This window comes from Labrus bergylta, chromosome 21 (genome assembly GCF_963930695.1).
Source record: "Labrus bergylta chromosome 21, fLabBer1.1, whole genome shotgun sequence".
In the NCBI taxonomy this organism is placed as follows: Eukaryota; Metazoa; Chordata; class Actinopteri; order Labriformes; family Labridae; genus Labrus; species Labrus bergylta.
This window is the reverse complement of record NC_089215.1, coordinates 11,422,935-11,435,038: the sequence shown is the minus strand read 5'-3', so window position 1 is coordinate 11,435,038 and position 12,104 is coordinate 11,422,935. Positions and strand designations below refer to the sequence as shown.

Genomic DNA, 12,104 nt, shown 5'->3' with positions numbered 1-12,104 from the left:
TAGAGAGATCTTTTCTCATAATAACGAGATCTTTATCTCGTAATAGAGAGATCTTTTCTCATAATAACGAGATCTTTTCTCGTTATAACGAGATCTTTATCTCGTACTAGAGAGATCTTTATCTCGTAATAACGAGATCTTTATCTCGTACTAGAGAGATCTTTATCTCGTAATAACGAGATCTTTATCTCGTAATAACAAGATCTTTTCTCGTTATAACGAGATCTTTTCTCGTTATAACGAGATCTTTTCTCTTTATAACGAGATCTTTATCTCGTAATAACGAGATCTTTTCTCGTTATAACAAGATCTTTTCTCGTTATAACGAGATCTTTTCTCTTTATAACGAGATCTTTATCTCGTAATAACGAGATCTTTTCTCGTTATAACGAGATCTTTTCTCGTTATAACGAGATCTTTATCTCGTAATAGAGAGATCTTTTCTCGTAATAACGAGATCTTTTCTCGTAATAACAAGATACCAGGCAAAAAATAAAATCTCCACATTAATGCAATACGCTTCCGTAGATTAGTACTTGATGTTAATAAGTTGTTGTAGCATCAATTAAGAGAATATGAAGTCACTCTGGGAAAAAAACAGCCCATAAATGAATAGGCTAGCCTTATGTGATTTATATGATTGGTGTATTATCATCTGGTTAATATTGTGATGGTTAGTTCAATAATATATAACACAGACTTGCTGTTAGACTGCTATAGAGGAGAAAAAGTATATTATTATACTGTTTAAGTAGCATATTATAGAAATAATTGTTCAGGGGAACTGTGCAAGTTATTTGGAAGCAATTAGCTTTGCTTCATTAAGAAATAACTATGAGAAAGTGTTACATTCATGAAGTGTATTATTCTTTGCACTTAAATGTAAGCTAAATGGAAATAAGTCAGGTCCCCCTTGTTCTTTAGGAGCAACTTTCTTCTCCTTTTCAGTCAGGCAATCAGCTGAGCCACCTACGTTTTCCCAGTCTGTGGAAAAAAAAAAAAAAAAAAAAAGTGGGTGGCGTTGTTGCGTGTAGGCATGGAGAGGAGCAGACTCGGCTTCTGCTGTGTCTGATGTGATGACAGCTGAGTGTACCGAGACAAGAGAGCCGTGGGACCGACGTGTCAGCGACGCCGAAGTGAAAAGAACTTCAAAGCTAAAGCACACCTCTTCTGGAAAGTAATGAATCTGCGCTCAGCTTCGGCTCTGTGGAGGGAACTTTAAGCCGCTCGAAAACTTTGCAGTGTCGTTGAGGTGGGGGGGAGAAAAGCAACTCCGGCCAACACATCACCAGGCTGAAGAAGAAGAAGAAGAAGAAGAAGAAGAAGAAGAAGCTGGATATCTAGTCTGACTGGATCTAACGGCCCAGTCCCCACGTTTTACCGTTGCACCCAGACACATTACAGGTAAGAAAACACACCAAAAAGTTAACAAAATAAAATAATAAAAAGGTTGACCTCTTGCTCCTGCTTGAACTAGAGGAACGCCTGTAATAACTTGGGAGGAGAAGTAGGCTAGATAATCATGTAAGTTTGTAATGAGACAAAATACAGGCTTTTTACTTTCAAAGCAAACAACATCAGGCTGCACACGCAGTAATAAAAGTGTGGTTTTTTTTTTTCGTGTGTAATAATTTGTGCGTTGCGTTGGTGTCGTCTTTTTAGGGCGTACTTTGAACAGTATCCTCAGTGAACACAGCTATGAAGCTAACTGACTCATGACGTGAGCTGAATGGGTGATATCTGTGAACACAAGCGCTTCAGACCAACTAATCCCCCCCACCACCTCCCCCCCGCTGTCTGTCTGTCACCTGTGGCCGAGCTAATGTCAGTTGTTCCCCTAGGAGAGAGAGAGAGAGAGAGAGAGAGAGAGAGAGAGACCCCAACACAAACCCTCTGAATGAAGGAGGGGTAGATACGAACACGTGTGTGCACTTAATTGGTGATTTCTGGACTGGTCAATTGTAGGCAAATGTTTAGTTAAGTTATTTCTCTTTTTTTTTTTTAAATTCTCGTCTGCTCTATTCTAATCTCTTCTGTTGATTTCTGCTCTGTTACATATTTTTTGTTTCTATTCTATGTGATCCAAATGTTATTAACTTCTCTATTCTGTTGTATTCATTAGTGTTCATGTTCATTCTGTGCTGCTGTTGTTGTTGTTTTTTTTTTTATCATCTATTATGTTCTCTTCCAGGACTGTCTCTTCTAACATGTTCTTTTTCTATCTCGTCTGTTCTATTCTGCTCCGCTCTATTATTTTATTCTGTCCAACTCTCTCTCCCCTTCTGCGTGGTTCTGTTCTGTTCTTTGCCATTGTACTACAGCGCCATACCGAGATGTGCTCGGTGGTACAAATCATTCATTACTGTACAGACCATTTTTATATGAAGACTAGCACATTTACTTTGAAACAAAATGCTGAATTCTAGTTAAAGCCTGCTATGGCCCATAGAACGCACCTGTTATTTACTTGCATTGGCCCGATACATCCGAAAATCCAAGTAAACTATCTAAGCAATAAAGACAAATGCAGTGTGTTGCAATCACAATATTTTCATGAACATTTTGCTGATGTATATGAGTTGTACCGCTTTGCATGGGAATCAGAGTTTTTCGATTTCTTTGCCTGTAGGTATCAAGCCATCATCGTTAATGTGAAAATTAAAGACTCAATAACTTTTTATTTTATGTGTGTCTGTGCATGACCACATTTTTACCTTTTTATTCTAAGTCATACCTGGAGGTGAAACACCTGGAGGCTGGCTATGCGTCCTTAATTAGCATCAACTTTAATCAAGGATACTGTATCTTTGTTCGGCTTTTTGTGTTCAGTGCCCAGTCAGGATTTGGGAAGAACATAAACACCCTACACACACACTGAATTATTCAACATTTGCATTTGCAGCAGGGTCATGTAGCAGGTGACGAAGAAACCTGAGTCTTTAGTGTCAGTCTGCATGTGTTACATGCCACAAACACTGTTGAGTCAGGCAGAGTCAAGCAAAGAAAAAAAGGACAATGATGAGAATAACTTGATGATTCATTGGGGGGGGCAGAAACAGGAACGTCAATTTTTCATCTCATTATGTAATATCCCAGAGGGATGGTGTTTCTCAGACATTTAAAATCACATTCTTCAGTTGTTCTCTCGCAGCACAGTTTTAGTTTTCTTGGCAGAAAAGGCAGAGAAATATGTCGGAATTCAACTGATTTAAAAATATAACTCAGTCCATCTGAACTGGCTGCTGAAGTTGTATTCAGTGCAGCAACACACATGATGCCTCCTTGTGACTTGTTTTCCTGTCAGTTAAAGAGAAAATTGTGTTCCGACAAATAGTCTAAAGTTAAGAAAAAACTCAAGTCAAAGTTGTGCACCATTCACTTTACACAGCTAACACTCTGCTAAATCATATTGTGTATAGCCTATTTCATTGCTTTTTCTAACAATTCATGACTTTCTTCAATAATAAAATTGACGGCGACTATAAATGCCACTGAAATGTGAAATGGCACTTTTGCAACGTGAATTACTCTGCGAGCCAACAATGTCAAATATGTTTGACAAGTGTGGTTTACGTTAGCAGTGCTCGAAAACAACATACGTGACTTTTCGCTTTAAAACAGTCGATTTAACAGAACAGTAACTGTCAACGTGGAGAATTGTGTCTTTCCCATGTCCACAGAGTGGCTGGTTGTCTGTTTACTGCAGTGTGTATCTTTTTCCGCCACCAGTCATCTTGTGAGAAGTGTGTGCAGCTTTACGGCAGTGATACAATGGCTGAGGCTTTAGAGACGGTGACGGATAAAGCTAATTAGAGAAAAAGAGAGAGTGACCAACAGATCGCGATGCAATATCTATAACATCAGTCTGAAAAAGCCAAAAAACAACATGTCTACAAAGAGACAGAGACAACATGTCAATTCTTGCAAGAAGACAGACAATTGAAGAACCACCCAGTTTGAAGGCTCTGCCTGATGAGTGAGCGGATACTGTCAGTCAGACATGTTTTCATGGTACATAGGAGAAGACAAATCAGTAGGGCTTCATTTTTTTTCTAAAATTTCGATTTAATTGCTGAATTTTGATAGTCATCCCGATTAATCTCGTGTTTGAAATTCCATTGTTTAGCTTTAAGAGTTAAAATTGTTCGGCTTTTATTCTCGTTTTTTTGTACTGTCTCAAGCTTTATCTTAGATTGTGTTACAAATAAGATTAATAGTTGTATTGCCATATTAAAATGTCATTCTGGTGGTAACATTTAGACCATGTAGCTTTGTTGTGAACAGGTTGATATCTTTTCTTATTTTACCTTTTTGAGCTTTTATTTATCATTTTTAACATGCACTATATATATATATATATATATATATATATGTGTGTGTGTGTATTTATCTGCATCAGACATTAAAGACCTCTGCTTTGATATTTGCCAGTCACAGTGAGTTTTTTGCAAGAGTTGATTTACAAACACTCATCTAAGCAGACTGGGCTGTGCCATCTCAGCAGTCTCTTGGTCTTGTACTAAGTTTTGGCAGTGAGAACTTGTTTGATTCAGATCTCTCTCAAAGAGAACACATATTTCCCCCTCCATGAATTGATCGTGTTTCTGCAGGCACGTCATGGTGTGATTCCAAGGCAGAGATCAGTTATGTAACAGCTCACATGCTAACTATTAGAGCCCTCCATGTTTTAAGGCCGAGGCATATCGTCAGGCACCTCTGGGGGCCTACCAGGAAAAACCCTCCTGCCGTCCAAACAGATCCCTGTAGCCATGACAACTTCAGCCTCTTCCCCTTGAGCTCAGACATCTGAGCTGTCCTCTTCACTGTGGAAATGTTTATGCAAAAGAACAGTTCCACCCTGTTTGTGTATAAGTGTGTGAGGCTAGTAATGTTCAACATGCGCATGCTTGAGAGGGGAAAGGAGAAACAAATGTGTGCGAGTGAAAAAGAGTGATGGAAAGAAATTAAAAGAATGAAACATAGTCTGAAGAACAACACATGCCCTGTGTGCTACAATCTGAAAAAGATGCTGGAATGCAACGTGAAAGAAAATGTGAACAAGATGGGGAATCTCGAGCTGTGGATGAGCCGAAGAGAGTACTTGCAGTCTTTTTCCAAGGGCCCACCCAGGGTTTTCCCCTCTGCAACTTGAAATTTTGACAAAGTAGAAAGCTAGCATCTTCAAACTGGTTTCTGTTTCTCAACCAAATTGTTTCTCCTGTAGAACCTGGAACAAGACAGGACTTTGTAGAAGTTACATGGGTGGAAGCAGACTTTGTTTGCTGGGCTTGTCCTGCCGTGACTCATCCCCCCCGTTAGCCAAGAAATAAAACAATTGCTGCCATTCAGGACCTGACTTGGCTAAACAGGTATAAAGCTGCATCTAGACGACCCTCCCAGCATTCTTCATGGTTAAATTCCACTTCTTCGTAAAAAAAAAAAAGGAAGACTCTGCACTGGACCATCATTACGGCTGATGTTTTTCCTGTCAATGAAATTCAAGTTTGATGAGGCAAGCAATATATTTGAGCCCCATTTCCACCAAGGTTTAGTTTGTTTTGGTACAGTTTGCTTTTATTGGCGTTTCCACTTTGCTACCCTTCTGTTGGGGTGCCAAGTGTACCGATCCGACCCTAAACGCTAGACACACTGTGGTCCGTTGGTTGGTCGAAAAATGTACTGTGCCTCGTTCCTCGTCCTTGATCTCTCCATGGTCTAGCACCACCGTACCTCACCGACCTCCTCCATCCCTACACCCCGTCCCGACCACAGGCCTGCTCTCCACCCCCAACACCGATCTGCGATCTTTTGGTGACAGAGCCTTCAGTGCCCCACCGAAAACCGCACTGCTGCATCTCTGGTCATTTTTAAAAACCTCCTCAAACACATTCAATCAGTAGATCAACATCAGGCTTACATCAATTCCAATTTACTGATTCATCACCAGTTTAATCTGTGGCAGGTGATGGTTTGCTTATTGTGGCACAAGTATTGGAACCAGTGAGTAGCCGCTAGTCTGGTTTTGTCCATATAAACCCAGCACAACTTGTATAGCAAATATCTCATGATTGTATAATTAAAAACACTCAAGGAACAATGTGTTAACTTTTGTTTTAGAGGTGCTAGTTTACTGGTTTTGTTATCTATTTGTCAGTGTCAGGCAAGCTATTTACACTTGTGTTTAGTCCTAAAGCTAAGCTATCTGCCTGCTGGCAGAAGCTACATATCAATCCATCTAGTCATGTTCACAATTTTTGCAGTCTTAACTGCTTTCAGGGGGGATTTCCTTCTTAGGCTGGACACAGCACTTGAAAGAGTGAATACACAACATTTTTAGAAAGATACAGTGTGTCATGCTTTCCACATAATTCTGCTTTCTGCTTGGGTCATAAAAAAAGAACAGTTCCCTCTGGCTTATGATCAATCAGTTTGAATAGCTGAAGTCCTAAACTGCCTTGTTTCTGTTTCTGTTTCAGTGGTTGTTTGTATTGAAATGTAGAGCTTTCATGTTAGTTTATAGTATAGTGTGTCTGCTTTCTTCTTTAAATATCTCGGTGTATTTGTATGTTTGAGCGTACCAGGAATATTTCTACAGAGTTTGGTGTCTTCTTCAGGCATTTGACTCAGCTTGCCAGATGTGTTCTCTTCCTCTAGCTGGCTGAGGCCACGTCATGCTGCCTCATCTGGATGAAATGTACTTCAGAGCTGGACTGCTCTCTTCACTCTCCCGCCTTGTGTCTGTTGTTTTGGGCGATCACATTCGAACACGATGTGAATGAGAAGGCCTTTATGAGGTGGATAAAAGATTAGATGAACTGCAATAACTTTAGTCAGTTTGGGATGTTTGGGATGGCTGATAACTCACTTACTGTATGGCCCTGGACTGAAATTTGAACCCTTAAATGACATGGTATGCAGGTTACAGCTGAAACACTTAGTGAAAATATTTGTTGAGGCTCATTTGCTGCTTTTTGGTAAATAATTTAAGCGACTGGTCCAAAAAATGCAAAAGTTTCATCTTCCAAAGGATAAGAATGTAATCCCCCCTTTGTCATATGTTGTAGTAAACTGAACATAATTGGTTGTGTACGCTGTTAAGACAAAATGAGATATTTCTTTCCAAGGTAACCTTGGGCTGTAAGACATTTTATAGACATCGCATAACTGATTTTAAGAATAATTGGTAGCTATTGGATCAGCAAGTTAGCTGCAAATCCTGAATCAAAATAATTCCACGTTTGTTCAGTGTTTGCAAAGTATCAGAGATATATCAAAACCAGAGATATATATTTGCTTAATATGATTATTATTTACAACATATTTTGTTGGTAAAGTGAAAAAGAAAGCAAAACTAAAGTAGTTATGTCATGGTGGCTCATGGTGGCTCATGGTGGCTCTGAGTTCTGTGAGGCACTGACTCTACACAAAGGGTTAGAAAACCACATGACTCGTGTTGACAACTGTCAGCCTCCATCCCCCCCCCCCCCCTCCTCGCCCTCCATCACATATGCTGAAAGACTAGACTGTGAAAAGAAAAAGCAGCAGCAGATGTCCCCACGGCTTTTAATATCTAGAACCGTCCACCGGCTGGTCACCTGTTTGGGAGACGTTGTTTGGCGGTGAATGTGTTTCGGAGGACTCAGCACTCTGCATGTGTGGACTACAGAACGAGCTCTCTGTAAACAGTCAGAATCAAAAGATCAGCTGTCATCCAGCTCACTCCAGAGGATTCTACCAGCCTGTGTGTTTGTGTTTGTGTTTGTGTGTGTGTGTGTGTGTGTGAGGCACGTGCCAGTCTGCCACCTCAGTGTATCTGAATAGGATGAATGGCACATAGGCCGTGAATCAGTGTGAGCCTCGTCCTGGCAGGCAGACAGATAATGAAGCAGCGGCTTCATTGTTGGCATCAGATGGCCGTGTTTAATAAAAGGTACAGGCAGTCAGCAGGTCTGACTTCCTCGGTCTGTACTCACATTAACACTGTTTTTCAGCACACTACCTGCAGTACCTGCTATACCCAAACAGATGGTGATAAACTGTAGATACCCATGTAGCGAAGAATGGATCACTGAGGACACTGATACTTGCGATTTGTACCTGAAGTTCCTGAATGAAGGAAAGTATCTGAAGAGTTGCCCCAGAGAAGAATTTACTAGTAAAATGTTAGTGGGTGTTTTTGTTACAGATTTCGAGGGCTACAGCCTCTGTACATGGGCCGCGCGCACTAACCGCTCGGCCAACAGCGCCCCGACATTTGGCATCTTGACACGGAGATCAACCTGAAGTGATGCCAGAAGACAAACAGCCTGCTCAGCCAATAGGTTTAATTGGAGTGTTTGTCCCAGTCGCTTGCAGTGTCTGTGCAATGTGTTACACACAACAACAAAAAAGAAGCCTTTAAACATTGCTACTTGCGTTGCAACTTTTTAAACACAGTAAGCTGTTGTGAAATCAGACATCAATCACAGAAAAAACCCAGAAAATTGAAAAGAAGAGAGAAAGCACTTTAATTATTGTTAGATTTTTACAAGTATCATATCTACATTTCTAATTCTGGTTTAAATACAACATGTGTAAAAAATATTTGCAGACTTTCTATTGTTTGCTCGTCCTTGTTGTACACATGTACATGTAAAGATAGTTAAGTAAAGAGTGATGATTGTTTTAAGGCCATGTCTCGGGTCAGACAGTCGGTGCTTTGTCCCGCTGTCAGCTGTGAACTGAGTGTGTATATTCAGTGTGTGTGGCTCAGCTGTTGATTGAGCTGTCTGCCATAATCCTGTTACTTTCTCCATGACGATGCCAAGTGGAACACACTAGTCCCAGTCCCTTGGTCTCAATCTACCTCTACCTCTCAGTGCCGGCTGTCCTTAAACTGTGTCAGCAGGGGAGCTAAGGTGGAAAAAAAACTTTGAATTAAGAAGAATTTACATTCTTAAAGTTATTCCTGCAGATGCACAACGCTCTCTCATTTTTTTTCTTCATATCCGTTGAATTACATTTCTCTGTTGTCATTAGTTTATTTTAGGATACTCATGATCAGAGTCCTGTTGCTTATCAAGACCTCATAAATCATAATCAAATAGACACACCTGTTGAAGTGTTCAGAAGAAGACCGTACAGTGTGCGAATTGCCCCTTGTACCTCCAGCATACAAGATGTGTTTAGAAGGTAACACCTCACATTTCTTTATATATGAACTCTACTGGACTACAGGATGTGGAAGTTGCTTCTAGTATTTTGTCCTAAAGTGATATATTGCATTCATGTATGGATAGTGATCTTGCCCTGCAGCGTGGTTTAAACAATTGTGAACCTAATTTCTAAATGGAAAAAAAACAACTGTTTTTATTCATTCAGGAAACAAAATCTGTACAGGACTTTATTGCATTTTGTGGTTGAGTGTATGAATGATATTAGCTGATTATATGTAAACAGTTTTGTATAAAACTTCATCAGCTCCTGTATGGAACTACACTACCTCCGGAATCTATCTCGTCTTCATCAGGCAGCTTTAACTGTCAACTTCGGGAGCAGAGAGTAAAAGTCACCGAGCAACAGGGTCCACTGACACACTGACAGACCCGTAAATAACCTTTAAGGAGCTTGTCTGGCTGGATGCAGATCCGAAGGATTAAGTTCAGGAAAAGCTGCTGCAGCAGCCCGGTGACTCCGTGCACGTCCTCGCGCTGCATCACGTGTGGGAAGAGGTTTGGTTTTCTGGGTGTTGGTTGTAAGCTCAGCTGTGTGTGTGTGGCCGGCTGCTGTGAACAAGACGTGATGAGTCAAGTAGTGGAAAATGGTGCATTAAGGAATCCTGCTGATTTTGACAACAATCATTTTGATGCACTATATAACATTTAGATAATAAGTAAATAAAACGATTACAGTCTACATAAAGATTTCACATCTTAGGTCTTTCGAGGAAATCTGCTTGATTGCTTTCAGATGTTTATCAAGAGAATAGGTTTGGGCAGCTGTGGCTCAGTTGGTAGAGTCGGTTGTCTCTTGACTGGAATGATCAGGGTTGAATCGCCAGCTCCTGCAGCCACATGCCCGTTGTGTCCTTGTGCAAGACACTTAACACCAAGTTGCTCCCTATGCTTCGTCGGCAGTGTATGAATTTGAGTATTTTATACTGATGGACACTCTACATAGCAGCCTCTGTCATCAGTGTATGAAGGGGTTCGTGTGACCTGCGGTGTTAAAGTAAAAGAATAGTCAGAAGACTAGAAAAGCACTAAGCAAGCTAAAGTCCATTTACCATTTACCAAGAGATGAACTGTTTCACTTTTTGTTTTAGACGCCTTTCTGCTACAGCTCTGTGACTTTCTCGCATGAGCTATTCAATTTATGCCAATGTATTTTCTGGTGGTTAAAGAGTAGCGAGAAAGTAGGTTAGAGGGAAAAAAACATGTTTTCTTTCACCTGATATAATGAGCAGCCATCCTTTCACAAATCTCTGAAATGTTGGTTGTGTTTTCTAAATTGATTTTAGTGTCCTTTGTCATCTGGTAGAAAGATGAGTGATTGTCGAACGTCCAAATATGACAAAACACACAAATTCAGGAGGATCTACCGCAGCTCTTAATTACTTGTAGAATTTGGAACATCTTTTTTTCTTTAAATGTCGACATCCTAGTGGTGAAGCTGTGAGTTTTTGGGGTGGATCATTATCAGTCACTGTTTCGTCCACTCATGAGTGATATGTGTTCACCTGTGTGCGTGCCAGGACACGTTCTAACTTGCTTAGGCGTCGACAGTCGGCTGTTGTTTCATTTGAGCTGAGGGAACAGCAGAAAGATGAGCCTTAATATGCTTCTAAGTACTTTTAAGTCTTTATTTACATGACACTGCTTGATTGCTATTTGTGTCTGCATATTTTTGTGTTTCCTTCAAAAACAGGAAGAGCGCAACTATTGACCGGCATGTACTGTAGCAGATACAGCCATGCATGTGAGAACATTAAAACACGAATAGACATTCCATATCTACAATCTGACTCTTGAGAGGCTGGTGGGACGACAACAACAACATGGGTCCTGTTTCATTGAATATATGGGAGTACACAGTCATTTGTGTTATTGTCTGGTGTGTTTTTTGGCCTCCCATTTTCTTGCATTAGTTAATTCCTTGGCTTGGGTTTCAGTCTGGCTCTTAACACTGTGTGGTGTTGTGTTCACAACTTCTGTGAGCAGCATCTGCTTTTGTGAAGCAAAAAAAAAAAGAAGTACATAACCTTCACACACGAAGACTCACATATTCAGTTATTTTTTCTTCTTCTGTAAGTACTACTCTCCTGCCTTTGTATCTTTACCTTCACATGGTGGATAACTAGACCCACGTCTCTCCTCTGACACTAAACCGGGTAATAGTCCTTTACCCCCCCCATCAGCCCACTTAACAGAGGCTCCATTGATCGATGCTAACTACAGCTCTCCTCTCTTATTTCCAGTCTCTTTCAGCGCCTCCTTCCCCACCTGTGGTTAGTCTGTCTGAACGTAATCATACACAAGGGCTGCAGAAATACTAATTAAACACATGCTTGGTAGCTTTGTGTGTAGTTGCTCATTATGCTGATACTTGAAATGGTCAGAGATTAACCACAAATGTTGGCAACTATTGTAATGACACGTTATGTGACACAAGGTGATGAATGTCGCTGGTTTTAAAGTATAAATTAGGGGTTCTTCTCACAAATATGCTCGCATTCTTGCAAAGTTTTGATTTCCTTCTTTCAATATATCAGGAAACAGACAGTGTCAGAAATGAAAACACACAGGCTACAGGAAACATACAATGGATTAATCTGTGGTTAGAGAAGGTGGATGGGTGGGATAAGTGACGCGTGAGGCTCAAAGGTCAGTGATAACATACACGAAGTAAAAGTACTTCACTGTTCGATGTTTTGTTTGCCAGTTACCCATCATTCACCGATCTGTAGTTCCTGTGCATCCCTACCCCTGTTCCCCTCGTGAGAAAGAAGAGAAATGGGATAAGGATGGAAGACTGTTGAGGAATGTCTTGCAGCCTACTAAAGCACGCCTCTCTCTTCAGCTTTTTTCTCTCTTTCTCCTCTCTACAGCAGGTTTCTCACGCTCTCA

The 12,104-nt window shown here is 40.6% G+C and overlaps 1 protein-coding gene across 1 annotated transcript in view; it reads left to right on the top strand.

The window, feature by feature from the left end:
• Positions 1–1,050: 1,050 nt before the first annotated feature.
• Positions 1,051–12,104, top strand: part of dnmbp (dynamin binding protein) — a 44,466-nt gene continuing 33,412 nt past the window's right edge. The window contains exon 1 of the mRNA XM_065949528.1: positions 1,051–1,404. The gene's annotated coding sequence lies outside the window, so the exon portion shown is untranslated. The remainder of the gene's footprint in view (positions 1,405–12,104) is intronic.